The 16206-nt window shown below is 38.6% G+C and overlaps 1 pseudogene; it reads left to right on the top strand.

The window, feature by feature from the left end:
- The first annotated feature begins 14194 nt into the window (after positions 1–14194).
- LOC127186192 (60S ribosomal protein L5-like) lies at positions 14195–14972 on the top strand (annotated as a pseudogene).
- The last annotated feature ends 1234 nt before the right edge of the window (positions 14973–16206 follow it).

Genomic DNA, 16206 nt, shown 5'->3' with positions numbered 1-16206 from the left:
TTAGGTCCATTTGATTCATGACATCTGTTAGTGTCAATATTTCTCAGTTTAGCATCTATTTTGTTGACCTATCTCTTGGTGAGGGGGCTACTGAAGTCTCCCACTATTAATGTGTGTGGATCAAGTTGTGGTTTAAGCTTTATCAGTGTTTCTTTAACAAATGTGAATGCCCTTATATTTGAGGCATAGATGTTCAGAATTGTGATCTCATCATGGTTGCATATTTCTTTGATGAGTACGAAGTGCCTTCCTTATCTCTTTTGATTAATTTTGGTTGAAAGCATATTATATTAGATATTAGAATGGCTACTCCAGCTTGTTTCTTGTGCCCATTTGCTTGGAAGACCTTCTTCCAGCACTTTGCTCTCAGGTAATATCTATTTTTGTGGCTGAGCTGTGTTTCTTGGATGCAGTAGAATTTTGGGTCTTGTTTACACATCCATTTGTTAGTCTGTGTCTCTTTATTGGAGAATTGAGACCACTGATGGTGAGAAAGTTTAATAACCAATGACTATTAGGTCCTTTTATGTTGCTATTGGTTGTGGTTAGTATGTGTGTTTACTTGTCTAATTTTTGTTTTGCTAAGGTAACGTTATCTATTTCCTGTATCTTCATGGATGCAGTTAGCTTCCTTGGGTTGGCTAGTTCTTTGTATAAGGCTGGCTTTGTAGATAGGTACTATTTGTATTTGTTTTTGTCTTGGAATATCTTGTTTTCTCTATCTATGGTTATTGAAAGATTTTCTGTGCATATTAGTCTGGACTGACATACCTCTCCACTCTGTGGTTAGACTTTTTAGCCCACACCTATGTGAAGCCAGGAACTTTCCTGGATTGACTCGGTAACCTGAGGTCAGACACACACACACACACACACACACACACACACACACACACACATTCTTTTAGGTGATTTCAAATCCCTTAAAGTTGATAATCAACATTATCCATCATAAAAACCTATAACTGACACACTGCACAAGCTTGTCACAGAACATGAAAAAAAATACAAGTTAATACTGACCAGGAAGCTTCATTTCTGCTACAAAGTTTGTACAGTGGTGAAAAGTGCTATGTAGAATATTGGAAGACAAAAGGCATCATAAACCTTTTTCAGTTGTAAACCCCATGAACTACAATAATGAATGGTGGAGCAAGATATGTCCATGTATACAACAGTGGAATGAATGTTATTGGGGTGACCAGCCACTTTCTAATTGTATGTAAGGCTTACAAGGGGAACGTGTTCTTCATCCTGGATGTTTGGCCAAGAACCCAAGGATAGAAAGTTCACCATCTCCCCAGGGGTGAAACTACTACTGTTATTTTCTTAAATGGACATACTGTAAAACTACACTTTAAATTCATATCTCTATATGCATATCAGTGCCCTCTTTGCCCTTACCTGAAAGTTTATTTGTGCAGAGGATGTTGCTTAATGTAGAAATTAACACGTAGTTAAAACACAGAGAATAAGTATCTACGAAATACTCAGCCACAAGTGGGACATCTATATCAAACCCTTCCAACCAAGGCATAAGAACCCTTGCAAAAGAGAGGGTGGAAGATTATGAGAGCTGGAAATTGTGCAGGATGTAGCAGTGTCTACTAAATATGGTAGGACTACTGCACTAATAAATTCATAACAGGTGTTGTCACCTGAACAAGACATGCTTGAGATGAAGCCAGTCAGTATTCCTAGCATGGATTGGGTAGGGATTCATAAACCCCTACGCCAAAATGAGGAGCTATGAATAACTTATATCTTCTGTTGGAGGAAAAGTTGGTTTCCTTTAAAGTGTTGGGAGTGAGATAGGTAATTGCATTTGTGAGATATCTATACTTAATGTTTTCTGAAACAGAGACTTCTCTGTGACTAATAATCAACTCAAGGTACCCCAAAACATTAAAGGCGACTCTAGGGACTCCAAACATTACAGGCTATTTGCTGAAACTACCCTCCACAACCTGATGTTAAATTCCTATTGCCTAAGACACAACTTACTTATGACATTAAACAGAGAAATCATACTAGTGCCCAATTAGAAGACTAGTCCATTTACCCCCACTCATTATGAATCATTGTGCTAAAAGGTACGTTGCATAACAGTGGAGAAGAAAAATAACCACCAATATCATACAACTACAATCCTATGCTCCACAACAGTGACCTGCCTGTAAAATATATTAATTCAACAGTGGCAAAAAAGTTATGGGAATAAATTACCATTCGTTGGAAATCAAATATAAGGCTCATTCCATGTGATAGAACACATACATGTCACTGTTAAAATGAATGAGAACCTGAGATTAGATAACTCATTTGTCCTAATGGAGAACACGCTATTATCATGCTAAGAGAACATGGCAATATAATGACTCTTAGTGATATACGTTATGGCCATAGATCATTGCAATATTCAGACTTCATCAGAGAAGCCTCTTCTTGAAGTATAGTTATTAACAAGGAACTCTGCAAATAAATAATGTGCAGAGAGTGAGTGAATTTGCAGCACTCTACTTAAATAGGATGCCTTTATCAAGCCCTTTCCCTGAAGGCTCAGAGACCTATGTGGGAAAGGAAGCAGAAACATTGTAAGAGGCAGGATTGAAGAATGGCTTCAAGGAAATGGTGTTATCCAGACACTCACAGAGGTAATAAAAGCCTGTCTATACGAGACATGCACAGGTTCAAACCAGGCAAAATCCCAACTTTGAGAAGGGTAAGTAAACACAAATTCCCACCGTTAAACAAGAAGCTGTTTTCAATTGATATTTGCTTATAAGGGAAAAGTCCATATTTCCCAAAGGAGTGCCACTGAATTTATCAACCATACTCCAGGGCAAATCCCATGCCAAGGAATAGTTGGTCAACACAAAATGGTTGGCTTTGGGAGCACATCATGCTTTGTCTTAGTCCTTTGTTTGTGGTGTGTGTGTGTGTGTGTGTGTGTGTTGAGGGGTGTTTTGTTTTGTTTTTGAGACAGAAAGAATGTGAAGTTGAGAGTATGGAGATGGGGAATATCTTGAAAGAGTTGGGTTAGGGTAAATAATATGATCAAAGTATATTGTATGCAAAAATTTTAAATAAGAAATTAATTAAGAAAAGAAAATTTGCTTATTAAGTTTTATTTAAGTGGACTCTGTATGTCATATCTCACATGCTGTTTTTCAGGCCATTAGTTGACAGACATATGCGTTTTTTCCACTTGTGGGCTATCATGAGTCATGTTACTATGGAAATTCCTAAAATGTTTTGATAAAGATACATATTTTCACTTCCCTTGGGTCTATCCACTGGAGTAGAATTTCTAGTTAATGTGGTAAGTCTATGTTTAAATTCTTTTTTTTTCATTCATTCATTCATTCATTCATTCATTCATTTACTTACATATGAATCACAGCTTCTCCTCCCTCTTCTCCTTCCAGTCCCTCTATCTCAACTCACCACCCCTACTCCTCTCTTCTTTTCTCCACAGAGAAAGGGAGATGTCCCATGGATATCCACCCTTTTGGCATATCAAGTTGCAGTAGGACTGGGCTCATCTTCTTCCATTGAGACTAGGCAAGGTCTTCCTGTTAGGGGAAAGGAATCCAACGGCAGGCAACAGAATGAAAAATCCACTGGTCCCACATGATGACCAAGCTGCACATCTGTTACATATGTGTAGGGAGCCTAGGTCCCACCCATGCAAGCTCTTTGGTTTGTGATTCAGTCTCTGTGAGCCTCCATGAGCCGAAGCCAGCTGATTTTTGTAGGTTTTCTTTGGCTCTTTCAATCCTTCTTCTGCCTCTTCCACAAGATTCCACAAGTTCTACCTAATGTTTGGCTGTAGTTCTCTGCTTCTGCTTTCATCAGCTGTCAGGTGAAGCCCACAGATGACAGTTATGCTAGCCTTCTGTCTTCAAGTGTAGCAGGTAGTATAATAGCATCATTGGTGGCTCCCTCTCTCATGGCATGAAACAAGTGGGGCTGGTCATTGGTTGGCCCCTCCCCCACTTTCTGCTTGCCCTTTATTGCACCTCTTATGGGCAGGAAAAGTTGTGGATTGAATTTTGTCCCTAGATTGATACCCTCATGCCTCCATTGGAAATCTTGCCTGGTTATAGGAGGGGATCATTTCATTTGTATATCTCCTTTTGCTGGGTGTCTTAGCTAGGGCCACCCTCATAGATTTCTGGGAATTTCCATTGTCCTCGATTTCTAGATTGTCCCAGAGACATTCCCTACTGATTCCAGTTCTCCCCTCCTGTCATGCTGTCCTCACCACTCTTGATCTCTCCTGTTCCTCTACCCACTCCTTTTGGCCTTTGTTACTTAGCTTCTTTGAGTGTGGAGTGTAGTATGATTATCCTGAATTTTATGTGGGAACCATGGTATTGAACTCAGCTCCTCATGATTGAATGATCAACACTTTCCCACTGAGCCATCCCGAGAGTATTCATTTTTTTCAAATTAAATTCTTTCATCTATCTGGCTGAGTAAGAATTTATCTATTCATCTTGACTAAGTGAATGGCAGCTAGCCTGAAAGTTTCTCTTAGTAGGAGAGAAAATGCACATGTTTTCTAAAATACCCATGTCATCATCAATTCCAGATTTTAATTCATGTCTATCTTAGCACTTCTCAATCCATTCTCTAGAAGGTTCCATTATTTCCTTCAGAACAACAGATATGTTTACTCAATTAAATTGCTTAAAATTTCTATTTTCTGGATTACAAGTATTTATAGATAGCACATTTCAAAGGGAAGTTTTAAAAAAGCTAAAAAACTTCAAAGAAGAGAGCTGACACCATGCTGTGTTACCTCTAATGATGTGATTAGCAACACACAGAAATGTCAAGTCCATCAGGAATAAGTCAGTGATTATCAGTTCTAATAACTCCCTTTCTCTCATCCCCCAAACACACACACAGGTGAATGAAAATAAAGTCACATAAATAACAAGTTAGCAAATGTATTTGCTTGAGATGGTAGTGATTTTGGTGATTCCCTTGAAAAGCTGACTGGTAATGATTTTAACAGAAAATGCTCATCTGTTTCAGTGAATAAACTCTGTTCACTTGAAAGAAATCAACTATAAGATAGTAATTTTACCTCTCTTCTATGAAATTATATATAATCATATTAGCTAAGTCCAGAAGTACATTTAAATTTTATGTGTTCTTCATTTTCCTTAAATACATATCACAGACTAAAAATGTACAGTATTTTTTGTCCTGAAAGGAAAAGAAACTTAACTGAAAGCTCTGGAACCATATAACCCATATTTTATTGAGGGTGGTTCAAGGAGTGTGTCTTAAAAATGGAAATTATAAACTTGCATTTCCTCAGAATAAAGAGTAAGCTCTTTTTTCAGATGTAACCTTTTTGTAAACTTCTGTGAAATATCTGGAACAGTTAGATAACTTAATATAATTTGGTGGTATGATTAATTCACATAAATCACAAATAAATATTCATAATATACCTTAAATTGTAACATAATAAACATATTTATATAGCATACATAATGTATAAAATACTTGTGTACTTCTAATGCCTAATACACTCACACACACACATACACACACACACACACACACACACACACACACTATCTAGAATAATACTTCATAACTTGAGAAGCTTTATAAAGGATGACAAGATTAAATGTTGCTGCCAATGGAAAATATCCTGCTTCCTACTACCAATTCCTGCAAATTGTTGTTTCTATAATAACTAAGGTTTAACTCCCTAGTATATATTATTATCCCACATCCACTTTGGATATGAAGAAAAAATAAAAATAAATTGTGGTCACAGTTACCAGAGGATATAGGCACTTTTTCACAAGCAAACTAGTAGTATAAAGTATAATTTTTCTTTCAGTGAATTCTGCACAATGAATCCTTAATGAAGGTCACACCCAGTAGCGCTTCATGTCACACCACCACATTATCAGAGTGTATTACCAATGGCAAAGAGGGAAACAAACAAGCAAATCCCCAGAAATTCCTATGATAAAGAATTAAACAGGGAATTATCAACAGAGGAATACCAAATGACTGAAAAACACTTAGATAAATGTTCAACGTCCTTAGTCATCAGCGAAATACAAGTCAAAAGGACTCTGAGATTCCATCTTACACCCATCAGAATGGCCAAGATCAAAACTCAAGTGACAGCACATGCTGCCGAGGATGTGGAGAAAGGGGAACACTCTTTCATTGCTGATGGGAGTGAAAACTTGTACAACCACTTTGGAAATCAATCTGGTGCTTTCTCAGAATACTGGGAATAGGGCTACCTCAAAGACCCAGCTATTCCACTCCTTGGAATGTACTCAGAAGGTGCTTTACCACACAAGGTCATATGCTCAATCATGTTCATGGCAACCTTATTCATAATAGCCAGAACCTGGAAACAACCTAAATGTCCTCAGTTAAAGAATGGGTACAGAAACTGTGGTACATTTACTCAGCTATTAAAAACAAGGAATTCCTGAAATTTGTGGACAAATGGATGGAACTAGAAATGATCACACTGAGTGAGTTAACCTAGATTCAGAAGACTCACATTGTATATACTTACTTATAATTGAACAATAGCACAAAAGGATGTCCCATGAATGTCTTCACTTACCAGGAGATTGGGATAGATATGAGGACTTCCCGTTGGCACTCTAGGTGAGAGAAGTATGGAAGAATGGGGAAATAGAAGGATTCAGAAGGTCTTACAAACCTACAAGAAGAACATCATGATGGGCGGATCTGGACCCAGGGGGTCTGCTTAAACTACTGCACCAACCAATGACAGTACATACAGCAAATATTGAACCCCTACTCAGATCTAGTCAAGGGACAGGACATTATCCACAGTTGTGTGGAGAGCGGGGACTGACTCTGAGATGAACTCTGGTGCCCCATATCTGACCACTTTCCCTTGGTGGGAGGCCTGGTAGCACTCAGAGAAAGAATAAAAAGGCTACCGAGATGAGACTTTATAGGCTGTGACCATATCGTGAGGGAGGAGGTCCCCTTCTGTTTCAGATATAAAGGAGGGGAATATTTTGAAAGAGGGAGGAAAGGGAGGATACAAGTGAGGGGAGAGCAATTGAGATGTAATCTGAAAAAAATTATTATGAAAAAACAAAAAGAGTATGAACCAAGAGGCCCTAACCTGACAGAGAGGATTATTTAAACAGTTGTAAATAGTTTAATTATTTTATTACTAATACTAAAGGCCACTTGAGAAAACCAACTACAACATACAGAAACCTAAATGGAGTTACTAAATAATAGCAAAGACAATGCCCTAGTTAAGCACCTACACATTTTGGTAGTGATATATTTATGTAAATAGTTCACAGACTTCACTTACAATCCAACTATTGGCAATCCTGAAGAAAACATCATAAAGGCCTCCAAAGTGGGAAAGCCATCCATCTTTTGTTATGTGTATTTACATGCCTAAGAGCATTTTACACAGGACACTACTGAGCAAGCTTACTTGGCCCACACATCTGTGTTCTATTGCATTTTCCTGGATAAATCAAGTCACTCAGGGCCTATAAAAGAAGTATTCATATAAAAATGTTTGTAAGGAAGACACATTACTCTTTTTATAAGCTCATTCATTCATGATGAAGCTATTAAAACTAGGTTCAACTTGACAATAAAAAATAAGGCATAATTGTGTAAGTGTATGTGATGGGCTGACCCAGGTAAATGGGGAGGGGTAAAAGTGATCAAGACTCAGAAATAGAGAGACCATGAAGATGTCCCCAGGAGGCTGATTTGGATAGAAATAAAAAGATAAACATCTACACAGATGTGCCTAAGACACATGGTAAACAGCTGTCAGGCATTCTAGTAAAGGAAGTGCTAAGGGCATCCCAGGAACTAGTTGAAAGGAACACACAGTAAGCAGCACACAGAAGCTAAGTCAGATTCTGGGAACTGAGCTCTAGCCTTTACTAGGACAACTATTTGTGGGTGAGGTTCTGAAAAAGTGGTGACAATGCACAGATTTGGCACAAGGGGCTTTCCTTCTACAAAGACCCTAAAAATATTCTCAAAATTGGAGTGATGGCAGCTCTTCCTAAGCAATACATACTAAAGTGGACAAGTTATTTCCAAATCAAAAGGACTTCACTATTCACATGCAACTGGTGGTCTTATCTCAATAATTTACTGGAAAAGGGAGATTTTGTTGAACAGGTGTAATAAAGTAGAAGAAGAAGAAGAAGAAGAAGAAGAAGAAGAAGAAGAAGAAGAAGAAGAAGAAGAAGAAGAAGAAGAAGAAGAAGAAGAAATAATAGTGGGATGCTCAAAGTCATATCAACCAGAGGCTTGCTTTTGATGGGTCTTAAGTAAAGAATTCAGAATACAGTTACTGAGCTCAGTGTCTGAAATGGCACTGCATTTAGATAAACTAAATATCAAGCTGCAAGGACCAGGTCTGCATTAGGAAACTGGTAAACACGGAATCAGAGTACCCAGGGTTCAGAGTACTTGGGGCTCACGTTCATACTCCCTACACCTTGAACACTTAAAAGTGAGCTGGATCTCACTTTGTATTAGCATCTTAGTTGTTTATGAGGTGAGTTTAAATAAGCTACCAGCACCATTTCTGTACACAGTGTTTCAATGGTTCAACACCTCCTTTGTTACCTCTACCAGAATCTGTCTCTTCCTAGCCAGCTGGAGGATGGAAGAAAATGTCCTCTCCTGCTAATCCTCTGGGTGTAGGGGCTAAGCCAGGGGAGTAAGCAAAGAAACTGAAAAAGAGTAAGTTAGAAAGTCCTCAACATGGCTTAGTGGGTCTAAGTGTTTACTGAATAAGCCTAGTCACGCAGTTCCATTCCCAGGTCACAAACTAGACATTGTAAGATTACTACTGATAGTTATCACTAACCTCGGTACATCTATTGTGGCACACCCATGCCCACTTGAACACTATGTGGTGGTTTGAATAAGAATGGCCCTGGTTTCCATTGGCTCATATATTTGAATGCTTAGTCATAAGGGAGTGGCCCTGCTTGAGAAGGATTAGGAGGCGTGGCCTCATTGTCAGAAGTGTGTCACTGCGGGTGGGTTTTAAGGTTTTAAATTCCAAGCCAAGCCCAAGTGTCTCACCTTTCCTGCTGCCTGTGGATCTGCAGGTAGAATTCTTAGATACTTCCTCAGCACCATGTCTGCTTGCAAGCCACCATAATCCCTACCATGATACCACGATGATAATGAACTAAACCTCTGAAGCAGTAAGCAAGCAAGCTCCAACGAAAGGCTTTCTTTATAAGAGTTACCTTGGTCACGGAGTCTCTTTACAGCAATAGAACAGTGGCTAAGACACACTTCCATACACATTTTCTAATACATACAGCATACATCCATGCACAATAAAAAAGAAAGGAAGGAAAGAAGAAAGAAAGGGATGGGGAAGTGAATGGGTAAGGGAGGACTGGAGGGAGATAGAGAAATGTGGGGAAAGAAGGACTGTGACTTCAATGGAGAAGTAAGGATTGTGGCTATTGTTTCTTACCGATCTAGAGAAGACAGAGGAAGACTACTTGAAGACTAAAGAAATAATTGCTTTGTCCATGGTGAGAGGTATTTGGATCCAACACTGTCTTTTTGTTCCTCCTAGGCCCACTGTCGTCAGAGACTAGGATCTTATCCTTTTTTCATCTTTATGCTCTGATGAATGAATGATAATATTTAACATCTAAAATAACACAAATAAATACAGAACTAAAAATCAAGGCTAAGCAAGGTCACTAAGGGCTGGAATGAGAAAGAGTCATGAAGTCTGGTATGCCAAGTTGGGAAAGCAGACAAGGCAAAATTTAAATACAGAAAGAGCTTTAGGAAAGAAGTTTCTAGGCAGAAGAAACAGTATGAATTCTGTCTCAGCACCCTGTGTGATAACAACTCCAAGACATGGTTATTTTTACCTATCTCTGTTTAAAAAAAAAAAAAATCAGTCACTTTCAGACCAAATTGCCCCATGTATGATTTCCTGCTTGCAAATCAAAAACAAAATTTAAAAATCCTGAGTCATCTAAATTATAAAAAATTTTAAGGGATGATGCCAATCAGAAATATAAAATAAAAATTAAAACAGTGAATCAGTTGCAGTGGTACACGCCTGTAATCCCAGCACTCAGAGATGCAGAAGCAGGTGGATCTCTGTGAATTCAAGGCCAGTCTGGTCTATGAAGCAAGTTCAAGACAGTCAAGGCTACACAGAGAAACCCTGTCTCGAAAAACAAACCAACCAGCCAAACAACCAGTGAGTATATGAAGTCATTTCTTTATACTATTGTTCAGCATGCTGTGTGTCACATGTACTCAATGTCCTCAGAGGCAAAGGGGGATCTCAGCAGTGTTCCAAACTGTACCCGGTCTTGCAAAATGCCCATCATGGAGGAAGTCAGACCTTCTTTCATTCTTCTGAGAACATGTAAGAAATCCCTGCAGATTTCCCAACTTCCAACTACAACTCCTGGCCTTTTCTATTTTGCCCACTTCATCCATCTCCTCACTAAAGAGCCTAAGGCAGATACTCTCCTGTGTAAAACCTTTCCCTCCCATGAGAATGATGGCACATCCAGGGCAGGGGTTGCCTCCCCTACCATCAGCCTTCAGGAGGCCCCATTCTTAGATCAAAGACTCCACTGCATGCACAACTGGTTTCTACCACAGAAACATCTTGTGTTGCTTACTATGTGCGTAAGACGTTGTTGATAGTTTCTGGTCTCACTAGTTTACAAAGGTCCCACTCAGAATACATTTAATATTGTTGACTCACATTAATGCTCCTGACAAGAAGATTTAGTTTTAGTCTCTGGAGAAAAGACTAGTGGAGATGGCAAGAATCTTAAATGTATAGAAGGCAATGGCTTCAACATTAGGCATGTGCTTTCCTTTCTGCCTTTCTAAATGTGAAGTTTCACTCCCATTTTCCTGAAGAATTCATTAGCTCATCCAGGGCGGGGTCGGGCATCGATTTTAGAAGAGCAGAGCACAGAAAGATTTAGTCTTTGAGATGAAAACAGGCTGGCTTTCTGATCACAGAATGCCCTGATTCTGCAGAGACTTCATCCCTCTTTTAGGTAATAAAAGTAATCTCAAAGGGTGGTCATTATGTGCAGGGCGATGGAATGCAAATAAGGAAATATGATCTGGGGGAAACAAAAGAATCTTCAAAACTGTCCATGCTAAGACATTTGTGGGAAGGAGACAAATTGAAGTTTGAGGGAAATAGGTATTTTCTGATGTCCTTTCTGATGGATGGGAGGGGAACATCCCAGAAAGGCAGAGAAGAACTAGATCTGCATCATATTAAGGCCTTCTTAAAAGAGACCGCTTACGGCATGCTACAGATTCATCAGCTGGTATTGTCTATCATAGAGACTAGGCAGCCTTTAGGGGGTCAGGCAGAGTGGCCCTCAAGCTTAACCTTTGAGAAGCACCCCAAGTTTCTTAAAAGAAACTGTGGGTCAAGCTGAGCTTTTCATACTAGCTGGACAAGATAGTTACAGCAAAGTTATGAAGCAGTTATGAAGATCGATGGAACTACATGCATGTAGGGTCTCTCCATGGCAGAGCCAGTGCTGAGCTCATTTACTGGTGAGAGGAATCTCAGATAAAACCACATTGAAGAAGGCACCCTCAAAACCATATCAGTTGTGAAGGCAAGATGACCAAAAGAATTAACTGCAGGGGGCACACACTGTTGTAGAGTCTAGCCAAAAGACACTATTGTGCCTAGGGACCTCGACTCTTGTCACTATTACAGTTGCTTGTACCTTATTCCTTTAGCCATATGCTCAGGCTAACTTAGGTCACAAACTAAAGACACTAACCTAGGGAAAGAAGGAGTGAGATGGAATGGTATGAAAGTGACTAAATGTATTATTTCAAGAAAGATGAAAAACTTAAATAGAAGATTTGAGTCAGATAAATAACCAAAGGTTAACTCTGTGTTTTGATAATGATGAATTTTACAAGTCCCTTATTTTTAATGCTTATTTCCTTTTCATTTTGCAACTGTATGTCTCAAAAATATACTGATAAATAAACAAATATTGCTACTTTAAATTTCAGTATCTCACAAATCCTAGAAAGCACAACATAATATCTTAGTCCTCTCTGATTTGCACACCTCCAGAGCTCATTGCTCTGGAAATATAAATTACTCTTAGCAAGAAAAACCAAGTCCACATGATGGAATTTCAAAAGAAGATTTATTTTCTGTTTTTCTGTAATTTTGGTGTGTGTGTGTGTGTGTGTGGTGTGTGTGTGTGTATGTTGGGTGGAGGTAATCACATCTAGTTTGTGAAATTCTAGCTATAAGCATTATTCAGTCACCACACAAAGATTCACAGAGACTGTGTCTTCCAAGAATAATCTCTCAGGGCTCCATTCAACAACAAATATTTCCCAACTTTCCTGTGCAGAAGTCAAAGCTAGGCTGCAAATGCTAAAGAAATTGCTCTGCATCCCGCTGGTTTGGCAAGCTGAGAGCCTTCACACAAAGAAGGTCTGTATTTATTTTCCTCTTTTCTGAGCAATAAGCCATAGAAGTTCCAGAAAGGCCTGGGGAAACACGTTAAAGACTCCCTCTCCCTGTAGAAGAACAGATCTGAAAACACAAAGATTTGCTTCTGCTGGTTGGACAGTCTAAAGGCACAAACTTCTGTAAGCTTATTCTGAAGTCTGGAGAAGAGACTCAGAACCCATGCTCAGTGCACTTTTAGCTTTGTTCTGCAGCAATTGCAACCAACAAGCAACCACCATTCACAGTAATTGCTACAGCTTTGTTGTATTACCCAGTGCTATCCCAAGGGACCTGCTGGTTCTAGTGTCATAGAGCAAGTACCAAAAAGCAAATAGTTTGATACTCTTTCTTTTTTGGCAGTATGGTATGCACATAAATAGAAATCAGTTTCTAAACTATTTGAAGGAGTTTACAATTCAATAAAATAATGTCAATCCACTTTGAAAATGAGAGAGGATTTGGGTCCATATTATTCACCATAGAATACCTGTAGATGTCAATAAGCACTAAATGACAAGGAAAAAACCTCTCATACATGCTAGAATTTTTGTATTATTATTATTATTATTATTATTATTATATTATTATTATTATTATTATTATTATTATTCAGATTACACACCAAATGTTATACTCTCACTTGTATCTTCTCATTCCCATCCCTCCTTCCCTCTCTCTGCCCTATTTCCCTCCCTTAAACTTCTGACAGAAGGGGACCTCTTCTTCCCCTACTATATGACCACAGCCTATAAGGTCTCATCTGATAGCTTGCTTCCCTTCCTCTGTGTGCTAGCAGGCTTCCCCATTAAGGGGAAGTGATCAATTGAGGGCACCAGAGTTTGTGGTCAAAGGCAGTCCCCAGTCTCCCCACAACTATGGAGAATGAGCTGTCCATTGGCTAGTTCTGAAGAGGGGGTTCTAGATTTACTGCATGCATTGTGCTTGGTTCATGCAACAGTTTGTGCAGCGTCCCCTGGGTCCAGAGCTACTGGCCTTGATGGTCTCCCTGTGGGGCTCCTGAACCATAGTTGATATCTTTAAAACAGACAAAAAATAAATAAACAACAGAGCAAAGAGAATTCAGTATACTTGTGACTGTAGTATGAGAAAAGCCACTCTTTTCCTGTATGGCATTGTCCATATCCTTTTATCTCTGTAATTTGAATTTTATGCATAGTTAAACATAGAAAAAGTGCTTGAAAGTCTAATATGCCAGCTTTCCTGCGTATTTAAAATGGAAGTGGCATATAAGTACAGTGCACTAACTGATTGGGTCACTAAAGATGAGATGATAGATATTGATTTACATTCAGAATTCTAAACTCACCAAAATAGGAAAATGTTTTCCTCAAGATTGCCAAATACAAATAGCCAAAACACTATGAGTGTAACATTTACATAATTTCTGATTATTTTGTGGTTCTTCTTGCTGTGAGTAGTTTTATTGTATGTGTAATAATATAAGTGTATATGTTGAAAAAAGAAAATATGTATTTGTAAAAAGAAAGAAAGAAAGAAAGAAAGAAAGAAAGAAAGAAAGAAAGAAAATGGAAGTGACACCTGGACATCTTGGCATAGCTGTTGCAGATCTCCATTCTAAAGGACTGCATGCTAAAATTGTCAAAAATAAGGCCTCCACTACAATATCAGGTGAATTTCAGGAGGCGATGGGAGGGTAAAATTGACTACTATGCCCAAACACAATTGGTAATGTAGGATGAAAATAAGAATAATACACCCAAATATAGGATGATGATGGTTCACTTAACTAACAAAGATACCATCTGCCAGGTTTCTTATGCCAATATAGAAGAGGATAAGATTAGTCTTTGTAGCCATATACACGTGAACTACTGAAATACACTTTTAAAGTTGACCTGAGAAATATTGGGGCAGTGTATTGACTGGCCTACTTCTGGCCTACAGGCTTCTTAATAGGTTTGGCATGATGAGGATCTATGAAGGCCAAATGGAGGTTACTGGAGATTAATACAATGTGCGAGCATTGGCAGCCCACCTGTTTCTTTCCTAGATATTTGGTTGCAGGTATTACCCTAACTACAAGTGGCAATAAAGTTTTTGGAGCCCCGAAGGGGAGCGCAGATGGAGGCTTGTCTATCCCTCAGAGTACCAAATGATTCCTCCGTTACAATTTTGAAGCAAGTGCAGAGTGTATTGGAAGTACCTCATGGGTCAGAGTGTTGTAAACTACAAGTGTACCATGTGGACAAGATGAAGATACTTATACCAAAAGTTTCACAGTACATAATAAACCTTGGAACACAAGACATGGAAGAGATGTGTAGAAGCTCATGCCACTCCTGGAGGGAATCCAGTCAGTGAGAAGAAGTCTATGAGAGACCCTAATATAAAGATGTGGAACTATCCAAACATCACCTGCTCAAAAGAGAAGTCAGATCACTGATTTCAACAACAAAAAGGAAAACTTCTGCAAAGTCCAGGAGTGTGCTGCTGAGAAGAAAAGGGACATTTTTATGAAGATTTTTCTTTTTAAAAATTTTTTATTAATTTATTCATATTACATCTCATGGTTATCCCCTCCCTTGTATCCTCCCATTCCTCCCTCCCTCCCATTTTCCCCTTACTCCCCTCCCCTATGACTGTGACTGAGGAGGACCTCCTCCCCCTGTATATGCTCATAGGGTATCAAGTCTCTTCTTGGTAGCCTGCTATCCTTCCTCTGAGTGCCACCTGGTCTTCCCATTCAGGGGACTTGGTCAAAAGATTTTTTTTAAACAAAGAAAATAAACGTATTGAATAAGCAGCAAAAAGAATATTTTATATTATTTTCAAAACACATTTACCAAATGTATTAGGTTGAGATCAATAAGGAAAGAATTTTCTAACAATCCATTTAGATATTTTAAGATCAAATTCCTGTGGGATATATTGAGTAAATACTTAATATTTTCTAATAATGCAGAGTTTATTGTCAAAATTGAGAGAGCTGTACTAGAGAGATGTCTCAGAGTTAAGAACACCCAGAAGACCCAAGTTCCCTTTCCAGCTGCTATATAATATCACAATCACCTGTGACTCCAGTTCCAGGGCATCTGGCTTTCTCTGCTAGCCTCCTGGGCAGCAGGTATGCAGGTAGTACACATACATACTTGCAGGAAAAATTCTTATAGAGGTAAATTAATAAAAGAAATACAATTTTTAAAAAGACAGAGACGGTTTACTGCCTGAGCAGTCACCCAGAACTTTCTATAACAATGGAATATCATCGTCAGCCTTCTAGCCCAAACTATCTGATAGACATATTTGTGAGCAGGAACTATTGAGGACTTTACACTGTCTTTGCAGAGTTCACTTCCAGTTCACTCAGGTAATTAAGTTTTATTCTTTCTCAAGTCTCTGATGACATTGAATACCAAATAGTTAAGTCTTGCAATTAAGCTTAGTTGTTTAGGGGTTAAGATGCTTTTAGGTCTAGATAGATGTTTTAAGTTAATAGAGATGAGATATGATAAATATTGACTCTCATTCAGAATTTTAGACTCAACAAAATAGGAAACATGTTTACCTCGAGTTTGCCAAAGAAAAATAGACAAATCACTATGAAAGTAACATTTATATGATTCCTGCTTGTTTCGTGGTTCTTCCTGCTGTATGTAGTTTGTTCTATTTATGTGTAA

This window comes from Acomys russatus, unplaced genomic scaffold (genome assembly GCF_903995435.1).
Source record: "Acomys russatus unplaced genomic scaffold, mAcoRus1.1, whole genome shotgun sequence".
NCBI classification, from domain to species: Eukaryota; Metazoa; Chordata; class Mammalia; order Rodentia; family Muridae; genus Acomys; species Acomys russatus.
This window is presented reverse-complemented; position numbering and strand designations above follow the sequence as displayed.